The sequence below is a fragment of the Schistocerca americana genome, chromosome X (assembly GCF_021461395.2).
Source record: "Schistocerca americana isolate TAMUIC-IGC-003095 chromosome X, iqSchAmer2.1, whole genome shotgun sequence".
NCBI lineage: Eukaryota > Metazoa > Arthropoda > Insecta > Orthoptera > Acrididae > Schistocerca > Schistocerca americana.
In genome coordinates, this window is record NC_060130.1 from 972303833 (window position 1) to 972326622 (window position 22790).

Here is a 22790-nt window from a genome sequence, read left to right on the forward strand (position 1 = left end):
GCGATCAAGCGTGGTGTAAGCAGTCTTTTTAGTACACCTGTTGCACCCTCTAAGTGTACTGCCAATGAATCGCATTCTTTGGCTGGCTCTAGCCACAAAATTATCTATGTGATTGCTCCAATTTATGGTATTTGTAAGTGTAATCCCTGAGTATTTAGTTGAATTTACAGTCTTCAGATTTGTATGATTTATCGCGTAATCGAAATTTAGCTGATTTCTTTTAGTTCAAATGGTTCAAATGGCTCTGAGCACTATGGGACTTAACATCTGAGGTCATCAGTCCCCTAGAACTACTCAAACCTAACTAACCTAAGAACATGATACACATCCATGCCCGAGGCAGGATTCGAACCTGCGACCGTAGCAGTCGCGCAGTTCTGGACTAAAGCGCCTAGAACCGCTCGTCCACTGCGGGCGACTCAATAAATCGCTGTCTTCGAGGTACTTCATAATGTTCGAACACAGTATATGTTCCGAAACCCTACTGCAAATCGACGTTAGTGATATGGGCCTGTAATTCAACGGATTACTCCTAACTCCCTTTTTGGGTATTGGTCTGACTTTAGAATTTTCCAGTCTTTAGGTACGGATCTTTTTGTGAGCGAGCGATTGTATATAATTGCTAAATATAAAGCTTATGTTATCAGCATACTCTGAGAGGAACATGGCTGGTATACAATCTGGACCGGAGGCATTGCCTTTATTAAGTTATTTAAGCTGCTTCGTTAGTCCGAGGATATCTACTTCTATGTTTCTCATCTTGGCAGTTGTCCTTTATTGGAAATCAGGAATATTTACTTCGTCTTCGTTGGTGAAGGAGTTATGGAAAATCGTGTTTAATAACTCTGCTTTAGTGGCACTGTCATCAGTGACTTCAACGTTGTTATCGCGCAATGAAGTTACTGATTGCGTCTTGCCGCTGGTGTGTTTTATGTACGACCAGAACCTCTCTGGGATTTCTGCCAGTTTTCGAGGCAGAGTTTTGTTGTGAAAATTATTGAAAGCATCTCGCATTGAAGTACGCACTATATTTCGAACTTCTGCAAAACTTGGCCAATCTTAGGGTTTTTGCGTTTTTTTTTAAATTTGGTGCTTTTTTCGCTGCTTCTGTAACAGTAAAAACACAGCAATTTACACATTTTAAAATAAAGATCTGGCTAACTTTGCTATCATGTTATTCTATTTCACAAGTGAAATTTACATAATTATTTAATTAATGTGATTTAAGTTTTCCACTTTTAATCAATGGCCGAAAATATTTACTTCTGCAAGTCAGTGTAATTTGGTGTCTCTCATTTTTAATGCGGAACGAGACGTTCTTTGTATTACTCTCATATCAATTATACGAAGTATATTTATTTTACTGTATTTCAATTTTAGGTGTCATGGTACCTGCAGTTTTCTTACCCGCTCTCTGTAAAATTTGGAGCATTTCCTTAAATTTCTTTCCGCTTATAGATCGTTATTCTTTACCTACCAACATCTATCGGTTATAATCTTCCACATCATATTCACTCTCTTGCTAAATAACATTTATGAGTATTAAATAATCGCCATAAGATGTAGGTGTCGGGAGTTTATATTCAACGTTTACATTTCAGCTCAGACTTACATCTTTTACTAATAACATGTTGCAGGAACATTCTCGTCTAAGGTTTCACGTTCTTCATCTTATTTCCTTTCCCTAATTTTCATTCTGCCATTGCTTGTAGCTTCCGTCACTCTCGTACGTTTAATCTACACCATTATTTCCTTGTGTTGTGTCCGGTAGGTGTGCCTAATAAGTGTGACGTCTGCTTACTATCACACGCCTAGCATAATGCTTAAATCACAAAACACCGCTCTCGGCAGGCTGTTCATGAGATTCGTGGAATTAAGTTGCTTATTATTTTAGAACGGATATCTGAGTGATATACAACATTTGATAACGATTAATCCTACCACGCAATATCTCTGGATGGTTAAGCAACAGAACAGGTTATAAATATAGAATATAACACATCTTACATCTAGCACCCTCCTCCCTACATGTTTCACTAACTTGCTGAATATACCTGACGAAGGCGATTCGTAGGCGTAACTCAAATAATACAATGGAGAAAATGGCGAGAAGAATCACAAATTCATATATAACAGTGTTGACAGCTGTTAAATATCTGCATTATTTGATTCATTTCCATCGTTCAGGCGTTTGTAGCGCAACTTTTAATACATTTATGTTATTCAGATATTGAAAGAATCATGGGATACCTGCTATCATTTTACTGACGTGTGCAACGACCTTGAAAACAACACTCACCGCAAAAAGTTTATACTGGAACTTCAGATGTGAATAAAGCCATTTGACCACTCAGTGAGAAGCTAAATGCTCAGTTATAAACATAAAGTTGCTTAAGGAGGAATGGAATTCCATTTTAGTGAGGAATATAGTGCGGACCCTGTACTGGTCTGCACATCGATTCATCCGATTCGATGTATGCGACTTCTCAAGCTAGACATAAGAGTATATGTGTTACGTTTTTGTTGGAGCCTCATATTTTTAAAGGGATTAAAGAAGTGTTGGAAGTAAAGTAACTTTCAGTGAATGTAGCTATCAAACTCTGATTATATCGCGAGATCCATGGATCCAACAGCCGTTCAATAGTTGACACCAACATTCTTCAGCCTCAATAGTTTCATAAATATCCATTCTTAGCAAAATAAATCAAGTTTACTCAAACATTAACATATCAGTCATCATATGTGATATCGTTGATTATCATACATGAGCGACGAAATTTGTTTATTTATATTTGTCTGGAACAAAATTGGTATTTAGAACTAACATTAGCTTTTTATGAGCCCAGGTGGTGGCACACTGGTTAGAATTAAACTTTCGTTACGTGAGACGATCCCTGTGGAAAACGAGTGATTGTAAGACAATGAAACTTTGTGGAAACTTCCGTAAGGACACGTGGAAGAGAAATAACAGATAGCCCACTGAAAGAAAAACATTTTGATTTCGTCATGAAAGAGTAGCAGATGTTGGTTCCGTGCCACGTTTACGTTCCAGGTCATAAACGTTGCTCAATGTGACAGCCATCTGCATACACAACAGCCTGGAACGACATAATATACTGCTCTACTGCTACGCAAAACGTATGAGGTGGAATGTTGGCTACCTCCCTCGCTATGCTCATCGTCAGCCTGCATCGTTTCCCATTGATGACATCTGTCCTTCAAGCAACTCCACAGCCAGAAACCACAGGGGTTCAGATCCAGTGATACTGGTGGCAACGCAGCTTGGAACGATCTGCCAACGATTCGGTTTTCGCCATAAGTGTTATGGAGTAACCGAGCGACCACACGAGCAATATGTGTTGGAACTCCACCGCGTGTCAAAATAGCAGAGTCCAAAAGACATCTCTCCAGTAGAAAGAGAATCACATGTTAGCAAAGCACATCACGGTAATGTGTGCCGATCAAGCTGCATGTCCTTGGTCCTTGGGAACCGTTCACTAGGCAAGGGAACGTCATGAACACTCATTGACAGTGACGGTCCCCAAATGCGACAATTGGGAGTTTTCACTGTCTCAGTGAGCTCAAAGTGTGCTCAGCACTCCATAAAATATCCAGGGCCACATGTCGGCAACTTCAATTCTTTCTTTCTTTCTTTGGGCCTTTGTCGCACTTCAAGGGGGGTCGGCCTTGTTATTTCGGATTTGGCAGTGTTAGTTAGAGGGTGTGGCCGGACGCCCTTTCTGCCGCCACCCCGAACCCCCAGGACGTAAGTAGTGTACCCCTGCTGTCTGCATCTAGTGTAAACCATGAAATAGTGCTAACGTTCTCGAATGTCTGTGAGTCATGTAACTGAGGCGGAACATGGGGACCAGCCCGGTATTCACATATGGGGATGTGGAAAACCGCCTAAAAACCACATCCAGGCTTGTCGGCATACCGGCCCTCGTCGTTAATCCGCCGGGCGGATTCGATCCGGGGCCGGCGCACCTAACCGAGTCCAGGAAGCAGCGCATTACCGCTCTCTGTTACCATGGCGGCTATGCCGCCAACTTCAATCCCTGCACGAAATGCAATTACAAAGTCTACTAGCATGTCTGCGTCACGTGGCAATTGTTGAGAGTAATGTGAAGTACGCACGGATACCATTTCACAATTGTTCGGAACACATTTCGAACGATGGAGTGCATATTTCAGCTGTCGCCTCACAGCGAGTAAACTGCTTGGAGATCGCACATTGTGTCCAGCATTCTCAACCATGGCAACAGTAACTGCTTCAGCAATATGTGGCCCAATTGACCGTCGGCCTCTTCCACTAGCTAATCCCAAATCGCCATTTAAGTCGAACTAGCGAATCATGTACTTCAACGCCAGTGCACAAAGAGGACCGCTCGGTATTCCTTTAACAAGTCGATGCCCGTGAACGGCAGTAATACTACTGCCGTTGTTTTAATAAAACAGCTTTATGAGTAAAGCCCTGCTCACCTTCTATAGACCCATGTTGACTGTCTAGAACAGTAATGCTCAGTGATACCTGTGTTTCATCCGTGCTTCGCCGCACCTGCACCGATGCCTAACGGTAATTCATGGCCCTAACACTACTAATAACGCAAATCCTCGGGCGTAGTACGAACATTATTCCTGTAAAGTTACGGAACCCATGCTGTAAATAGTTTTCCATCTACACTTGATCAAGTAGGTGAAGTTTGGCTATAACCACCCTGTGCGATAAACCTTTTGCATTCCTTTTATGTTTTCGTCTTCTTTAAAGGCAAAGAGAAAAGATGAAGCGGTAGCCCATCATAGAGCTCATGCCTACCGTCATGTAACTTTGATTTTCAGTTGTTAAAAAAGAGAGGAGATTTCCTTGTACCAGTAGGAGGAAGGAGGGGTTCACGCTCAGCTAGTGAACGAGTGAGAAGCACGCCATTTTTAAGCGAGTAATTGTAGACCGCCATTTTGGGGTCGCTATGAATAAGTGAGGAGTATGTATTTCATATGTGCACCGTTTAGGAAATACGGTATTGTTTTATTAACAGAAAGGTCGTGTGAGTTGTTATTTCAAATAGTACGAGAATTACAAGAACTAAAGCCCACCTGTGTACTTTGGAATATTACGAAGATCCGATAAGCTCAATGGGAACACGGTCGAGACTTCGAAGCTGAACACGGCGACCAAAAGTAACATTATAAAGAAGGGTAAGTACAAATCTACAGCGGAGAAAGAAATTACTTCCCCCTGCAAAATAATATGAACTAATACGAACTTATTTCCAGGCATAGCTCAGCTTATTGTACTCGTCATTCATGCCAAAAAAATTAATCTCATTAATTCAATACATTTTAAAAAGCCTCCCATTTCTACATTTTATATCATCTATTCCAATATTTTATTATACACTCCTGGAAATTGAAATAAGAACACCGTGAATTCATTGTCCCAGGAAGGGGAAACTTTATTGACACATTCCTGGGGTCAGATACATCACATGATCACACTGACAGAACCACAGGCACATCGACACAGGCAACAGAGCATGCACAATGCCGGCACTAGTACAGTGTATATCCACCTTTCGCAGCAATGCAGGCTGCTATTCTCCCATGGAGACGATCGTAGAGATGCTGGATGTAGTCCTGTGGAACGGCTTGCCATGCCATTTCCACCTGGCGCCTCAGTTGGACCAGCGTTCGTGCTGGACGTGCAGACCGCGTGAGACGACGCTTCATCCAGTCCCAAACATGCTCAATGGGGGACAGATCCGGAGATCTTGCTGGCCAGGGTAGTTGACTTACACCTTCTAGAGCACGTTGGGTGGCACGGGATACATGCGGACGTGCATTGTCCTGTTGGAACAGGAAGTTCCCTTGCCGGTCTAGGAATGGTAGAACGATGGGTTCGATGACGGTTTGGATGTACCATGCACTATTCAGTGTCCCCTCGACGATCACCAGTGGTGTACGGCCAGTGTAGGAGATCGCTCCCCACACCATGATGCCGGGTGTTGGCCCTGTGTGCCTCGGTCGTATGCAGTCCTGATTGTGGCGCTCACCTGCACGGAGCCAAACACGCATACGACCATCATTGGCACCAAGGCAGAAGCGACTCTCATCGCTGAAGACGACACGTCTCCATTCGTCCCTCCATTCACGCCTGTCGCGACACCACTGGAGGTGGGCTGCACGATGTTGGGGCGTGAGCGGAAGACGGCCTAACGGTGTGCGGGACCGTAGCCCAGCTTCATGGAGACGGTTGTGAATGGTCCTCGCCGATACCCCAGGAGCAACAGTGTCCCTAATTTGCTGGGAAGTGGCGGTGCGGTCCCCTACGGCACTGCGTAGGATCCTACGGTCTTGGCGTGCATCCGTGCGTCGCTGCGGTCCGGTCCCAGGTCGACGGGCACGTGCACCTTCCGCCGACCACTGGCGACAACATCGATGTACTGTGGAGACCTCACGCCCCACGTGTTGAGCAATTCGGCGGTACGTCCACCCGGCCTCCCGCATGCCCACTATACGCCCTCGCTCAAAGTCCGTCAACTGCACATACGGTTCACGTCCACGCTGTCGCGGCATGCTACCAGTGTTAAAGACTGCGATGGAGCTCCGTATGCCACGGCAAACTGGCTGACACTGACGGCGGCGGTGCACAAATGCTGCGCAGCTAGCGCCATTCGACGGCCAACACCGCGGTTCCTGGTGTGTCCGCTGTGCCGTGCGTGTGATCATTGCTTGTACAGCCCTCTCGCAGTGTCCGGAGCAAGTATGGTGGGTCTGACACACCGGTGTCAATGTGTTCTTTTTTCCATTTCCAGGAGTGTATTACACCCGTACATCTATGCACCAATCATTCTGCAGCCGATGCTCTACAACTGACTGTCAGTGAGATCCGTCGGTATGAAGCTCCTACGTTTCTCACACCAATGATTCGATTTTTCAAACACTCAAACATGTAATAAGCTGCATGTGTTCAACCTCTGTGCATGATGAGCTGCGATATAGCCCTGAAAGGTTCCAGTATCTTCAGGCACACCTAACATCCATCATGGAACTCACAGTATTCTTCATCAGTAGGAATGGATTTCTTCTGTATTAAAGATACTCAAAATACAACATCCATAACGACGATTAAAAAAAAATGCCACAAACATGTAAACTAGTTATCTACCGTTCGGACAAGGTGGTCGTGAAACAGTCATCTCCCCCAGTCTATATTACGTAATTACAGTGTGAATTAGATAAGATCAAAGCGTTATTTGACTCTTTAAGTTTTAAAAGGAGTTCGATTTTGGGAAATATAGATACCACACGCTAACGAAACTGATAGGTGTTCACGTCAAGAGAAACTTGGTGGCCAATACATCAGCGTAAGAAGACAACAAATGTAAAGGTAAGTTTTACATTTATCGTTTAAAATCACGCAGGAGGACCCTACAGGCACACCAAAGATTGACCGCCACACAGACCTCGTATGAAAGAGTACACCTTCTACTCACACCAGTGTGATCAACGTGTATGTTTGACGTCAACGTGCAACTGCCACTAGCAGGATCACGGGTCACAGGTGACGGAGGTGAACGACGGCTGCAGGGATGTGCAACTGTTAATCTTCAGACCGCCGACACCAATCAAGGAACTGCAAACAGTGTCTCCTCAACAAACGTTCAGTGTGTACGTTGACCCGTGTGGGCCTCTAAAGCAGGCGTCTGGTTCATGCACCCATGCTGACTGTTGTTTGTCGGCAACGAAGGGTGTAATTTGCACTCCAGTACCGCAAGTGGACGTCCACTGAGTGCTGACATGTGGTCTTTTCAGATGATTCAATTTTTATTTTCCATCGGACAGATGGCGGTAGGCATGCACGGTGTGAAACGTCTGAACACGAACACCCAGCAACGATAAGAGAGCGTTATGCTCTGTGCAATATTTTTGTGGCATTCCCTGGGTGTTCTCGTCATTGTGAAAGGCACGACAACTAGCACAAGTATTCATCAATCCTTGGGATCTATGTCTACCCCTGTATGCAGTTTGTTTTTCCTCGGCAATATGACATCTACCATATGGACAATGCAAGGAGTCACACAGATCACGCTGTACGTGCGTGGCTCGAAGAGATCCAGAATGAGTTTACCGTCCTGTCCTCTCCCCCCCCCCCCCCCCCCACGGGCCGCCAGACTCCCCGGATTCAAATCCAATCGGGAACGTATGGGACCACCTCCATCGGGCTGTTTCTGCCACGGATCCCAACCGAGATACTTAGCGCATCTGGTCCCGGCATTGAAGCAGGCATGGCTCCACATCCCTGTCGGCACGTTCCAGAACTCTCTTCCTGCAGTCTCGTACTGCATAGCTTGGTTATTCAGGTTTGCGACAGGTGGTCACATTAATGTGACAGGACAGCTCAGAAATAGGCCTATCACGCCAAGAAAAGCCACTGAAAGAGTCAAAAATGAAGATGTAGCCAGATCCCAGTGGAATCTCTATTCTGTTTTACAGCGTGTACGGTATTGTCGCCTTACGTTGCTTGTATTTATCACGCATCCCTCGCCCAGTGATAAGCCCCAAGCGACTGCCAGAAAGCGCAGGTGATACCTGTACATAAAAGGATTACAGAAACGGAGTAGTAGAATTACAGGCCAATAGCTTGAACGTCAGTTTTCTGTTGAATTATTCACCTACATCTACATCTACATCCATACTCCACAAGCCACCTGACGGTTTGTGGCGGAGGGTACCTTGAGTACTTCTATCGGTTCTCCCTTCTATTCCAGTCTCTTATTGTTCGTGGAAAGAAGGATTGTCGGTATGCTTCTGTGTGGGCTCTAATGTCTCTGATTTTATCCTCATGGTCTCTTCGCGAGATATACATAGGAGGGAGCAATATACTGCTTCACTCTGCGGTGAGGGTATGTTCCCGAAACTTCAACAAAAGCCGGTACCGAGCTACTGAGCGTCTCTCCTGCAGAGTCTTCCACTGGAGTTTACCTATCATCTCCGTAACGCTTTCGCGATTACTAAATGATCCTGTAACGAAGCGCGCTGCTCTCCGTTGGATCTTCTGTATCTCTACTATCAACCCTATCTGGAACGGATCCCACACTGCTGAGCAGTATCCAAGCAGTGGGCGAACAAGCGTACTGTAACCTACTTCCTTCGTTTTCGGATTGCATTTCCTTAGGATTCTTCCAATGAATCTCAGTCTGGCATCTGCTTTACCGACGATCAACTTTATATGATTATTCCCTTTTAAATCATTCGTAATGCATGTTCGCAGATAATTTATGGCATTAACTGCTTCCAGTAGCTGACCCGATATATTGTAGCTAAATGATAAGGGATCTTTCTTTCTATGTATTCGCAGCACATTACACTTGTCTACATTGAGATTCAACTGCCATTCCCTGCACCATGCGTCAATTCGCTGCAGATCCTCCTGCATTTCAGTACAATTTTCCATTGTTAGAACCTCTCGATATACCACAGCATCATCCGCAAAAAGCCTCAGTGAACTTCCGATGTCATCCACAAGGTCATTTATGTATATTGTGAATAGCAACGGTCCTAAGATACTCCCCTGCGACACACCTGAAATCACTCTTACTTCGGAAGACTTCTCTCCATTGAGAACGACATTCTGCGTTCTGTTATCTAGGAACTCTTCAATCCAATCACACAATTGGTCTGATAGTCCATATGCTCTTACTTTGTTCATTAAACGACTGTGGGGAACTAAATCGAACGCCTTGCGGAAGTCAAGAAACATGGCATCTACCTGTGAACCCATGTCTATGGCCCACTGAGTCTCGTGGACGAATAGCGCGAGCTGGGTTTCACACAACCGTCTTTTTCGAAACCCATGCTGATTTCTACAGAGTAAATTTCTAGTCTCCAGAAAAGTCATAATACTCGAACATAATACGTATTCCAAAATTCTACAACTGATCGACGTTAGAGATATAGGTCTATACTTCTGCACATCTGTTCGACGTCCCTTCTTGAAAAGGGGGATGACCTGTGCCCTTTTCCAGTCCTTTGGAAAGCTACCCTCTTCTAGAGACCTACGGTACACCGCTGCAAGAAGGGGGGCAAGTTCCTTCACGCACTCTGTGTAAAATGGAACTGGTATCCCATCAGGTCCAGCGGCCTTTCCTCTTTTGAGCGATTTTAATTGTTTCTCTATCCCTCTGTCGTCTATTTCGATATCTACCATTTTGTCATCTGTGCGACAATCTAGAGGAGGAACTACAGTGCAGTCTTCCCCTGTGAAACAGCTCTGGAAAAAGACATTTAGTATTTCGGCCTTTAGTCTGTCATCCTCTGTTTCAGTACCATTTTGGTCACAGAGTGTCTGGACATTTTGTTTTGATCCCCCTACTGCTTTGACACAAGACCGAAATTTCTTAGGGTTTTCTTGAAAATATTCGGGAAGTTGTAGAGTGACTATAGGAGGATACGTGACTGTGACAATGGAATAAATTACTTTAAGACAAATAAGTTAGGGTTCTCAAATCAATATGGATTTAGAAAGCACTAACCGTTCGAAACTTTGCTTTCCCATACTCGCACAATATCCAGTGAAGCATGGATGAATACAACAAGTAGATTACATATTCCAATATTCTCGGGCATCGTTTGACACACAATGTCGCACTGTAGGCAGTAAACGAAGACTATAGCGTACGGAATAGGTTCTCACACACTTGAGTGTCTACTGGGTGTTGTGTGATATCCTTAGGTTAGTTAGGTTTAAGTAGTTCTAAGTTCTAGGGGACTGATGACCATAGATGTTAAGTCCCATTGTGCTCAGCGCTATTTGAACCATTTGAACTTGAGTGTCTCGATGATGTCTAGGGCAGTAGAAAGCAGTAAGTTGGTCTGAACGGCGAACGTTAATCACTGACAAAGACACCGCCAGGCGTACCCAAGTACGTGTGATGAAACCGCTCTTCTTCTCTGTGTACGTAAACGACCCGTCGGAGACATTGAACGACAGTCTGCGAAAGTTTTCTGATAACACTGTAGTGTATATTAAAGTGTCGTTGTTGAGTATCTGTAGGAGGATACGAGACTTCTAAAAATCTTACTTGCCAAGATAAAAGAAAATTCACCTCTTCAGGCGTTGGCGCCTATCTACGCCTATCCCAAAACAACTAACCTTCTACTACAAGGGTGTAGGAAAGGAAGAAGGTAGGGGAGAATAACACAGAGAGTAGCGATAAAAATGAAAGTAGTTATGTATGAGCTTTCGTTTTTTAGTTTCTTTTATTGGATTTTTTCTGCTTTTTGCGTTTTTTGTGTGTATATTTTTATTTATTTATTTATTTATCTGATCTTTTATTTATTTTTATTAAATAAGTCTATGTACCAGAATTCCAGGAGTCGCTAGCGCCTTCCGATTGGCGGAACATCAAAACGCGTTTTCTCTAAATTTTAATGGAGATTCCGCAGTGCGTTCAGAACATCATGTCGGCAAAAAAGCATCAGCATCTCATGGCTAGGACGTTCCAGCTGGAAGGCGGGTAATGAAAGGCGCTCCGTTGAAAATTGGAAAAGAACTGCTTGTATCTGGGGTTGTGAACAAGTGCACAGTGTAGATCGTTGAGGTACTTCCAATAACCTAGTTCTGATTTCTCATCGGGACCAAAAAGGTAGCGGACCGTATGACCGCATATCCAGTTCACAGCGTTAGTTTATGTTGCGGGATAATGTATCACATCCGGGAGTAAAGCATCATAAAAGAGATCTGAGCAGGTGTCTGTAGGGTAAGGAAAGCTAAGATACGCTGCGCGATCCTCGAGACATCCGACGACGGACCACATGATAATCGATGAGCGTCTGTGTCCTCTACAACACAGTGGCGTGTGCCTGCCAGGCGTATGCGGTGCAAACGAAACTGGTTGATCTGTTTGCTACTGACGGTGATATTCGAGGTGGACTGAACGCTAGTGTCGAGAAAACTAGCATGCACTGCTTTCCACACAAGACACCATATGATCTGGAGAAACTTGTGTTCGATAAGGTTGGGGGTTCGACATATTTGTAATGTGTCATACACAGTCATTGTCCGGAGTATAGGTGGAAGAGGTAAGGAATGCTGAATGTAGCTTAATTGAAGAAAGAAGTGCCGAAAGTGATAAGAGGCGAGTGGAATGTCTGATAACATGACTGTGGCTAACATGGAGACCGGCGCATATTCATGCAAAAGCAGTCTGTTCAGGATCGTCGGGCAGCGTCGAAAGACTTTGAGTTGGAAGCTAACAAAAAGTACCGTAACTCTGTCTGGTGCATCGAATAATCCCACTCCACCACGCTCCCCCTGGAGGGCAAGGGAAGAATATTGAACTTTAAATAACATCTCGGTACAGACTAAGAATCCCATCGCCATCAACATACGACGTGCTAGGGTAATAGGAACCGGGAATCCTTGTGCCACATGGGGGATGCATGAGGCGTGGTAAACATTCACGTATTGCGCGCGTTGTACGTTGTCGAGGGATCTAAGCCGGTGGTCCACAAGGCGAGCCCTGATCGTTTGGAGGACACGTCTAGTGTTGGTTGGCGTTGAACGACGGAGATCATTCACAAAATCAATGCCCAAACAGCGGACGTTGGTGGCCACACTTAGAGGAGAGGCAGATCTCTCAGGTAGATCGTCACCAATGAGCAGAACCTTAAATTTGAAAATGTTAGCCGGCCGTAGTGGCCGAGTGGTTCTAGGCGCTCAGTATGGAACCGCGTGACCGCTACGGCCGCAGGTTCTAATCCTGCCTCGGGCATGGATGCGTGTGACGTCCTTAGGTTAGTTAGGTTTAAGTAGTTCTAAGTTCTAGGGGATGGACTGATGACCTCAGATGTTAAGTCCCATAGTGGTCACAGCCAGTTGAACCAGTTGGAAATGTTAAGAGAACTGCCCCATGCCTCCCCATACGTCGAACCTAAGTTAGAGCCGCGCCAACATCGTGTTCATTGCTAACGTAGAGGACTAGATCGTCAGCATAGGCTGTACAACAGAAGCGGTGCCCATGCAATGTCAGGCCCCCAAGGCGTTGGTGAAGTCCCTCGAGTAGGGTCTCTAATGCCAAAGCATACAGTATCGTGGAAAGTGGGCAACCCTGTCGGACAGAGTGCTCGATCGCTAGGAGCGCGGTGAGGCGACCATTAAAGAGTATTCTTGCAGTCGTGCCGCTCAAGAGCCGCATTACCACTGTTACTATTCGAGCCGGAAAACCCATGTGTTGGAGGTCCGATTTCAGAAAGGTATGATCGACACGGTCGAATGCCTGACTGAAGTCAAGCGATGCTAATGCGCCAGGTAAATGTTGTGACCACGCGAGCGCGATAATGTCCCTGTAACGGCAAAGAGCCGTATGAATGTTATTGTCACCACCCAGCGAAGTCTGACCAAGAGAAGTGACGTATCTTGCTGCCTTCTTGAGTCGTGTGGCCAACAAGTGTGTAAAAATTTTCATGTCACTGTTTAGTACAGTGATGGGCTGGTAATCAAAGATCCGTGATCGGTCAAGTGGCTTAGGGACCAGGATGATGACCCCATCGAGGAAGGTGGCTGGGATTGTCGATGGGGGTGACATCAGGTCACGACAGATGGACGTCTAAGTAGGTACCAAAAGATAGCTAAAACACTTATAAAATTCGAGGGGGAGGCCGTCAGGTCCGGGGGTGTTGTTGGCAGCTCTCACTTTGATAGCATCTAGAACATCGTCGGAGGTCACTTGTTCCTGAAGTTCTTGAGCCACATCGTCTCGTATGGAGTTGACAGTCAGAGCTGCTACCTCCTCAATTAAGGTCGGGGATGTGGGACGGCAGCCTACAGCCGGCAGGAATGAGAATAGAAAGCGAAGACAATGGCGCATTGCGTAGTGTATCGTTGTCCTTCCGCATCGGTGAGGTCGTGGATGAGAGCTCGACGACGACCACATCAGTCCGCAGCTCGTGGTCGTGCGGTAGCGTTCTCGCTTCCCGCGCCCGGGTTCCCGGGTTCGATTCCCGGCGGGGTTAGGGATTTTCTCTGCCTCGTGATGACTGGGTGTTGTGTGACGTCCTTAGGTTAGTTAGGTTTAAGTAGTTCTAAGTTCTAGGGGACTGATGACCATAGCTGTTAAGTCCCATAGTGCTCAGAGCCATTTGAACCATTTGAACGACATCGGCGTTCATTGAGGAGGTGGTACATCGATGGCGTTTCGTGAGGCATATTGTCACTGGTGCAGGATCTGATGAGGGTCCCTTCCAAGCGTCGTCGCATGAGTGACGAGATCTGCGCTTTATCACGACGCACTGTCGTCTGAGAGACAGGAGAGAATGCCATCGAACTGCAGTCACGAAGCACTACATAATAAAAGTCCATGGTGCTCGCCTACCAAGCTTTGAAGTCTTTGCCATATCCCATCAGTGCCCTGCGTAGAGCTGGTTTCGCGCAGGATAGCCACAACGATAAGGTGGATGTGTATGCGGAGCGACGGCGGCGACAGGAGGCCCACGCATCCTCAACGATCCGTTGGCAATCAGGGACAGTCAGGTGGGAAACGTTTGATTTCCACAGGCCGCGGCTGTGCTACACCTGTTTTTGGGCGAGAATGACATCGCAGATGTAGGCGTCGTCGTCAGAGAAAGCAAGAGGCTATACTTCGGCAGGTCGAGTGTCTGCAACAAGGGAATGTGTGAGGTATATACGGTGAGGACGACTGGATGAATGCACGAGTGCCTTGAACCTTTGTCCATGTGTCAACAAGCTGAGGCCTGTCGATGATGACGGAGAGGGCCGCATACGCGGAATGACATGGAAGTTGGTCATCAGGCTCTTGTGTGGATTTTAAATCGCCGCTGAGGACCATTTCATCCACGGACCTTCAAAAAGCGGCGTTACCTCGTCAGCAAAGAAGGTGTTCGATCACGACATCGAATGGAGCCGTACGGCACATATACAGTGAGGACGCGGACGTCGAACAGCGTGAGAGCCATACCTCTAGCATTAGGAAGGTACAATACATCTTCAGCAGGGAGTCCAGAACGGAGGTGGATGGTGACTCCACTACAGTTGTTCAAATGGCTCTGAGCACTATGGGACTTAACATCTATGGTCATCAGTCCCCTAGAACTTAGAACTACTTAAACCTAACTAACCTAAGGACAGCACACAACACCCAGCCATCACGAGGCAGAGAAAATCCCTGACCCCGCCGGGAATCGAACCCGGGAACCCGGGCGTGGGAAGCGAGAACGCTACCGCACGACCACGAGATGCGGGCTCCACTACAGTAGTCATAAACATGGAAGATGTATGCAGTATAGACAGTGGGGCCATAGAAATCAGCGACGATCACTTCTTGGAGGAGGGAAATGTCGACATCAGTAGCATAAATGGTCTCTCGGAACATTGCCAGATTGTGGGAAGCCAGAATGGCGGCCAGATTCACGTCGCGGTGCGGTAGTGTTGTGGGTGTGTTCCCACCATAGGCACAGATGTTCTGGCAGAGATGTCTGGCTGGCGTCTAACATCCGACGCAGTCACTGTAGCGGCATCCACTGGGTGGAATGTGAGTCAGGCACCTCCTAGGAGCACTGCGTGTTGGGAGGGCCACCATCTCAATCGGCTCCATCGTCGACATCATCAGCCCAGGGGACTGGTACAGATGGCAAGCAACTGTCGCACTCATCGATGGCGAGTTGTGGTGACGCTGCTGTAGCGGGATCCAGGGACACTCCCTCCATGGAATCCATCATGGTTGGGCGGGATCATTCCTCGGATGGGGCATCAGGAGGGGCCACTCCTGCCGTCAAGGTGCTCGAAAGAAGATCACTGTCTTGTATCCGCTCCACTGCCTGTGATGTCTCATGAAGAAGTGTGTCGTCGGATGGCGTTTTACTTTTCCTCTTCCGTTTTCGGGGCTACCGCTGCTTTCGGAGGTGCTGCTCTGTATCAGAATGTGGAAGTTCAGTGTCCGAGGTCGCGTCTGTCTGGAGAAAAGCAGAGGTAGGCACAGCACTCGCATCGGTGTCCATCACAGTGGGCGGGCTGGTCGTCGAGCTCTTGAGAGTTGGTGGTATCGTAGCCATTGGAGGAGATGGTGCCGGTGAGGCCGTGGCAGCACCGTCATTTCCAGTGGCGAGTGCCAGGGAGAGAACAGGCGTTTCCTGAAGTGACACATCGGGGCTGCGTACGGCTGTGGCGTAGCTCTCTGGTAAAGAAGTGACGGTCGCTTTGGGAGCTGTGTCACTGGTCGGGACCTGGAGCAAACGTCGATGGAGACATTCTGATCGAACATGGCCCTCATATCCGCAACCGGCACACGTCCGCGGCTGACCATTTCATACAACGATGGCTCACATGCCACCTATCAGCAGATACGGTGGTACGTGTTTGGAGAGCTGGAGTTTGATATGGCTGACACCATTCAGCTCGTGGTATGTCGTGAACGTCTGCCATTTTTCGTCGATGTACCTCACAACATTGCCGTGGGGGCGGAAGGCTTCGACGACCACGTCTTGTGGCAATGCGAAATGAAGCTCAAAGACCCGAATTTTTCGAAGACCGAAACCAGCATGATCTTCAATATTCCCGTCAGAATGCTTCAACTTGAGTCCGTGTGCGTGTTGTCGAACTACCTCAGCACATGTATTCTCCGTCGTCATCTTAATATAGACGATACTGCTAGTGATAGAGAAGTGAATACCTATCACTTGCCGGCCGGAGTGGCTGAGCGGTTAAAGGCGCTACAGTCTAGAACCGCACGACCGCTGCGATCGCAGGTTCGAATCCTGCCTCGGGCATGGATGTGTGTGATGTCCTTAGGTTAGTTAGGTTTAAGTAGTTCTAAGTTCTAGGGGACTTATGACCACAGCATTTGAGTCCCATAGTGCTCAGAGCCATTTGAACCGATCACTTCCTGAGGGTCCACACATAGCTCTTCGCGAATGAACTGCTCAATTTCATAAGCACGTGGTTATGCATGTTCGGCTTGGAATGTTACTCTAAGTGTCGCTCGGCAGTAACATTGCGCCATGAGGCGTAGTAATAATGGACGCTACACAACACGAATTACCGCGACGAGGAAATAAACAACAGCGGTGCGCTGTCGGGCGCGGGGAGCCGGTCCGCACGCGACCACGGCCGAAAGCCGACTGTTCACTTAGGGTTTTACGAGCACACTTGCCGGAGCAACCCAAACTCCCAAATGTCAAACGCCTAGCTATTTCTTCTCATATATTACTATTTCATTTACCCACATTCGCACATCTCGTGATTTCCGTGCAGGTTTTAAAATCAAGACATTCAGAAGACATAGACAGTCATTCTCATTTCTCCTCACAGGCCCGTCTTCGCTTTATATATATTTTTTATATCTGATGACGTACTAAAATTTAAAATAATGAAGTTTATTTCTGCGTTTCATCTTAACTGTAATAGGTATAGATGTCCTACATAGCCGGCCGGAGTGGCCGTGCGGCTCTAGGCGCTCCAGTCTGGAACCGAACGACCGCTACGGTCTCAGGTTCGAATCCTGCCTGGGGCATGGATGTCTGTGATGTCCTTAGGTTAGTTAGGTTTCATTAGTTGCAAGTTCTAGGTGACTGATGACCTCAGAAGTTAAGTCGCATAGTGCTCAGAGCCATTTGAACCATTTCTTTGTCCTACATAAAGTGACATATGAAAATTTGTGTCAGACTGGGACTCGAACCAGGGTTTCTCGCTTGTTTCGAGCGGTCGCCTTACCACTTAAGCTATCCTAGCACGCTTCTCACACCGACCCAAACATCTATGTGTCACACAGCCATCTATTTCTTCCCACAGAAGAGCGAGTGTGCGAATGCGGGTAAACGAGTTAATAATCTATGAGAAAAAATAGATAGGCGTGTGACATATGGCAGTTTGGGTCTGTCCGGTGAGCATGTTCGGACAGCATACGTAATGAGGCGACCGTTCGCGATAAGACTGAAATTCGGGTTCGAGTCCTGATTTTGGACAAATTTTCATATGTCGCTCTACATGGTACATTAATACCTACAGTTCCGTTGAGTTTCAGGAATAAATTTCAATACCTGTAACGATAATTCGGCATGAAATATAAAAAATATGCAAAATATTTATCTGGCAGTTTATCTTTATTGTAGTTTCGCCATAAACGTAGACTCTGTGACATAAATTAACTGATGGTAACAAAAAATCCACATAGCTGAATGCATATTTATGAGCCATATCCGCAATTTTTACTGTATATTCAATGGTCATTTTAGAAAACTAAAGCAGTGTCTTGAAACGTTATATGTCTCTAAATATATATTACGCACAGTTCAAAGTCATAGCACTGGATGTGACCTTTGTTATGTCATCTTTACTGAAGAGATTATCTACCCACATTCGTTGTGACTTTATAAATTAAATACCACGGATTTTCTCTCTTAGAAAAATCAAATTTGCGTATTTCCTTAGAAATGGAAGTACTAATTTTCTAGACCGAACGATGTGTTGAAATGACGTTTCGAAATCCATATGCAATCAGTGTGAACAGAAAGTTTTAATTCTGTACAATGGGTAAGGTGCTGAATTGCAAAAATAAGTGTCGAGAAAACTTGTTCCGGGTGAATTAGTAGACAATGTGCTTTCAATGATTTATGCATAGGGGAATTGACGGAGGGAATTCTACAATAAACTACGTTATTTTAAAGGCTGCTGTTGTGTGTTATGGCTCCATAATGGCAGTTCCTTTTGTGAAAAAACTCAGCGCTATATCTATTTATAGATATTACAAGATAACAAAACAGCTGGTGAGAATTTTCTGTTGTATTAGTTTTGACCTTGATGGAACATTACACCTTAGGTTTTGTAAGTCGTATGTAGACAGAATATAACAAAAGACTGAAAAGCTCTTCAGGCACGTAAGATGAAAACATTATTCTCTCTACTTAAAAATTTGCAGTGGAAGTTACTACACAGTGTAGTTTGTAATCATGATTTATTTTCAGATCTTGAAGTCTGTACGTAAAATGCCACATATTTTCGTGTCCTACTAATATGAAGTGGGTGGAATTACCTATAACTTTATTCGCACGTACACGAGAATTGGAATTGCTACAACTGCATACGGGGCATCTATCTGGAAGCATAGACAAAAAGCCTGTAAACCATGAGCATAAAATAAATAATTGGACACTGTCTAGACTTATTGGAGTTACAAAATATCTGAAGATAAAAGGTAAACGAAAAACACGATAATGAATCGAAGACTTCCCTTATTAGTTCGTCCATGTTGACACGTAAAATATACTTAAAACTATTATTTGTTGGCATAAGTAAGCATGCCAATATAAAAGACAAGTGTGTCAGTCACTTCAAATTTCTTACATGCCGCCTTTCGTGAGTTCGCACCCTCATCGTCAGGTGGATCAGTGGTGAAGAAAATAAAACTAACTGAGACGATAATTGTATAAATTTGGGTATTATTCTATGAAAAGACCCAGTTTCCAAATCGCAGTTAGGCATAGAGGAAATGCGGTTCACCATTTAAAGGCAACATAGATAATAGTTTTCGAGTATTTAAAAATTTTAAATATAATAATGCTTCATGATGGTTACACAATTTCAAATTTCTCTTCCTATTCGATTATGTTGATGTTTATGTTTCTCATACCAAAACGAAATGAATACTGGGTGTTTGAAGGCTGTCGTGTGTGCATAAGGACTTTCAGCTTTCTTTAAGTGCTTTGACTTTTCCATTACCAGTATGTATAGGTCAGGAAACAATAGCACGATTCCAATTTTCGTCGTGATGTACTCTGGCACTAATTTATAGCGAAAAACAACAGCCTCGCTAGAGCACTCATTGCTAGCGCTTCAGGTGATGGCGTGGTTTCTCCAGATTGATTATGGCTAATGTCGGATAATTCCTTTGAGAAGAAAAGAATTTCGAGTTTGTTATCGATCTGTAGCTGGCTCTGAGCACTATGGGACTTAACTTCTGAGGTCATCAGTCCGTCTCCTAGAACTTAGAACTACTTAAACCCAACTAACCTAAGGACATCACACACATCCATGCCCGAGGCAGGATTCGAACCTGCGCCCGTAGATGTCACGCGGCTCCAGACTGTAGCACCTAGAACCGCTCGGCCACACCGGCTGGCTGATCGATCTGTATTTACTACTTCGTTTACTTGGCTTTAAATGCTAATATTCTTCCAAATGTATTTGAGAAGCCACTACTTAGTAGCTCGTTCCACATGAGGTACCGCATGAGTAATATTTACGAGTATGTCTATGAGGAGTATGCAAACATTTACTTGATTCGACAGGCTTCCTGTTTAAAATATTAAAGAAACTGGGATAAGTGCTCCGTCTCCTGGTACGTCAGCTGAAATTCTACTGCTCTTCGTATACTTCGATGACAGTCCCTACAACTTAATTTCCGATCAATACATTCATCTAGTTGTTAAATTATTGTATAGTTGAAAATAATTTTCAATCAATCTCTATTCGACAATGAAAATATTTTACGAAGAACACATTCGTGACCCAGTATTCATGGTGTGTTAAACGAGCATTTGTCTCTTCATAAATATAACAGAAGACTGCGTACACACTGAGGAAATCAACAAACATAATTTAATGATTCAGTATGAAGAGACAATGAATATTCTTGAGATCGAAACATACTGCTCCTGTAGGAACTGTGAGCATAAAATCAAACTAATGGCAGTTCGCTAAGAGGCAGTGAATGGATTGGACAGATCCTTCATATGAGTTAAACAAGGACTGTCTTCTGCCACGCTCTTAACAGTGACTTAAAGAGAACTTACGTAGATGCAGATGAATTATACTGGCTAAATAAGAACAGAAGAGAATAAAGGAATTGTTTCCCGTGCAGAAAATATTACTGGAATGAAATTGTTAAAGTAAAGCCGTATGGCATGAATTGCTGAGAGGCTCCGAAGGGCAGGTGTAGCCACCAAATTGGGAAGGTTTTTCCTATCATTCGAGTCCAACGACCCCGTCCGACGAACTGATCACAATCAGCAGTGCCACATGTTATCTCTTCATGTGATATTACCGAGAGTTTTGGAATTTAGTCCAAGATATTAGCGGAAAGACTGGCGGTCCGGGACAGTACGCCAGCATCCCTTCTGTCACCTCTACCATGAAGGCAAAGGGAAGGTTGTCAACAGTACGCTGGTTAAAGGGACTGTCACCCATCCAAGTGCTGGAATGATCCCGGAGGCAATATGGGTAAGAGGAAAAATGGGCGAGGCTCGGCCAAATTAATTCGGTTGCCAAACAGAAAGAAATGGAAGGGTTAAATGGACACTGGAGAATATTCATTTATTTACTAACAAAAGATACTTTCGCCTTTTCCATTACGTGTCTCTGCCGTCAAGAATTTAAGGGAAGAAGGGATACTTATTAAGTGGTTGGGAAAAAAAGAAACAAACACTTCTGGGAACACTTCTGGAACCCGCACGTGTGGTGTTAGTACTCCACGGCAACCGCGGCCCCATCTGCATGGCATGTCTTCTCGTAATGTCGTGTAGATATCGTTAGAACTGGCTGTACTTGGGATTCTTCACAGTACCTCAATCACGATCGTTTAAATAGATCAAAAATTCATGAGAACTGTGACACCACATCCAAACAAATAATGTATCGCGTGGTCTCTGATCCACATGACGGCGTCGTGTTTCGTCCTCACGTAATAAACATCGTTCGGGTAGAGGAGAGTGAATGAATCGCCAGAAGCTGGCACACTCGTACAAAGAGAGCCAAAATTTGACGCAATAAATACAGATGTTCTTCGCCGGCCCTCAATGTAGCCGATATTCTGCTGTATACTGAACGTTGCGGTAAGATGGATCCTACGGAGTCCCTCTCCAATATTCTGCTTTTTGTTCCCCGTTACGTACCAGATCGAACGATCGACTGAATCTACCGTTAACTTGTTTATAGTGCTCCATACTACCCCCCAATGCACGTTAAGATATGTCAATTCGATGACATTTGGCGACGGGCGGCGAAACAGGGCGCGGTACGTGTCACTGGCAGTCGGTAAACGAGAATCAGGGAGAATGGCCTGTAGATGGCTATACTACAGATAAAACGTCCTAAAATAGGAACATAGGATAATGACACAGGTATCTTGCTAAAGAAGCGTAAAGGAAAGACGGTGTCACAGCCTCCATCAGTAAGCCTATGAGACTGGTCAGGCATCATCGCCAAAGCTTGAGATGAACGCCAATGTAAATAGACACTGCTCGATTGGTAGCGTCTGCGGAATCCGTGATTCCTGACAGACATAAATAAATTCGGTCCGTTGATGGAGGTCCAAAGCCTGAAGGCGATAATCCACAAGTCCAGCACCGATATGCTGCTAGTGGCTGCAATAGTTAAGGGCTGTCGTGTGTGAGATCTAGTCCGTGAAGTCAATATGAAGACAGAGGATTACATCGCACATGTGAGTGGGACGACTCTTGCAGGTGTCATCTGAATGCCATTTTCAACGCCACGGATACATGTACATCAACACAGGTCCCCGAAGCTTCACCATAAATTGATAACAAATTCATGGCTCCGCAGACATCATGTCCGTCACGAAACGTTAACATCAGGTCATCCGCGTACCCGGTGCCCCTGAACACTGTACAACAGATAGACATTCCCGTGAGGTGGTCTCGCAGACCACACTTCAACGGTTCTAATTTGTAAGGCGTACAGTATCGTCGATAAAGGCATCCTTGTCTGACAGACCTGCGAATCTGCCAGGTGATCGACAACCTCCCGTAGAAAAGCACTTTCA

The 22790-nt window shown here is 45.4% G+C and overlaps 1 protein-coding gene across 1 annotated transcript in view; it reads right to left on the bottom strand.

Moving 5' to 3' along the window:
* Positions 1-22790, bottom strand: part of LOC124554855 — a 1084893-nt gene that overhangs the window by 393326 nt on the left and 668777 nt on the right. The window lies entirely within an intron of this gene.